The following is a 1,554-nucleotide window of genomic DNA, read 5'->3' on the forward strand; positions in this document are numbered from 1 at the left end:
TCCTAGGCCATTCTGGAAAAGGCCAAACCACAGGGACTGAGAAGCAGTCTGGGTGGCCAGGGGCTGACGAATCGGGGAGAGGCTGGGTGCATAGGGGCCACTCTGGAGACTTGGAGGATGAAGGAGTCACTCCAGGAGGGGCTGGAGCGGTGGCCAGGAGACTCCGCACATTGGTTTGGAACTGTGGAGAAACTGTACACCCAGAGACTGAACTGGCGTGTGCGCAAACTGAAAAAAAAAAAAAAAAATCATTCAGAGTGAAAAGGATCGGTCAACTCACTGTACAACTGGGCTATTTGCATGTCACAGATGTGGATTTTACTGAAACATTTCTTCAACAGTCTCAGGTCCTGAAGAGCTCACTGCTTATCTGGTAAATCATCTGAATGTGAAATGGGATTTGTTGTTAGGATTTGTAGACAAAGTGAAAGTAACAGCATCTGCACAAACCAAACCATAGCCCCCTTTCTCTGTTTCCTAGGCAGCGGGAACTCTTCTATATCCTCCTGGCATATGCGGAGTATAACCCGGTGAGTATTCCCCACACTGTTCTGGCCGCCCTGTTGTGGCCTCACAGTCAGCGTTGCCCTTTTTACACCCTGGCCCAGGAGGCCTCCAGGGGAACCTCCAGCCAGGCTCCAGGGGATGATCCCGCCCCACCTCCCCAGGGTAAAGGCCGCATGGTGGGGTCACCAGATGGGAGGGTGGGAGGCCTTCGGGTTTGGGAGCCTCTCAAGCTGCCCAGCTCTTCCCGCTGATGGCTCCACAACTTGGGGGAAGGCTCTGATTTCATGATGGGCTGGGGGCTTCTCAGGATTCCACAGCCCAAATGGCGGGACAGTCCAGGGGCTCCAAGACCATCAGGAGCATGTGGTACCCACGTCACAACCCAAGACCATGTGGCATCTGGTGAGTTTATGGTCCCCCCGGCTCTTCCCCAGAGGCCCTGCATCCCGTGGGGCTGGAGGAGCAGGGAGGCTGGAGCCCCTCCTGGGGCTGGTGACTGACTGAGTCCCAGCCAGGGCCTGACCTGGGATGCCGGGTTCTCCATGGGCTGGGAGTTGGTTTCCATTCCTGCCCTGGAGGAGACAGAGGCACAAAGATGGGGCCCCAGCTCCCGCAGAGCAGGGCAAAGGGAAGTGTGTCCACCGAGAGTGTGGGAAGGGGACGGTGTCACGGGGAGCCCTGGACACTGCCCAGTGTTCTGCACTAGGCATAGGTTCTTCAGAGGCCCTGGAAGAGGGAGGTTTTTCGGGCAGCCCAGTGGCCTGAGCACCTCTCTTGCTCCCATCAGGACCAGGACATAGACGCTGGTCTATGCGGGCAGTGTCTCTCGTTAGGCTGGCTTCTCCGGATGTTAATGAAGGTGAGGTGGCATAGGGAGACCCTGGCTCAGGGACCCTCGTTGCCCTGCAGTGCCCTGCTTCCTCAGTCCGGCAGTCTGGCTCACCCCCAGCCCACAGGAGTCTCAGGTGAGTCCCCGAAGGACACTCAAGCAAAACCCTGTCCCAAGAGGGGTCATCCCAGGGCAATGGCTGGGGCTCAGGCCCAGCC

At 57.8% G+C, this 1,554-nt stretch overlaps 1 long non-coding RNA gene across 2 annotated transcripts; it reads left to right on the top strand.

The window, feature by feature from the left end:
• The first annotated feature begins 6 nt into the window (after positions 1-6).
• Positions 7-1,491, top strand: LOC116465894 (uncharacterized). Of its 2 annotated transcripts, XR_004247287.2 has the most exons (4): positions 7-373; positions 482-530; positions 815-909; positions 1,295-1,491. It is a non-coding gene; the product is annotated as an uncharacterized LOC116465894 (long non-coding RNA). The 2 variants fall into 2 exon arrangements; XR_009212406.1 differs by having other exon boundaries at positions 815-1,491.
• The last annotated feature ends 63 nt before the right edge of the window (positions 1,492-1,554 follow it).

This window comes from Hylobates moloch, unplaced genomic scaffold (genome assembly GCF_009828535.3).
Source record: "Hylobates moloch isolate HMO894 unplaced genomic scaffold, HMol_V3 SCAFFOLD_13609, whole genome shotgun sequence".
NCBI lineage: Eukaryota > Metazoa > Chordata > Mammalia > Primates > Hylobatidae > Hylobates > Hylobates moloch.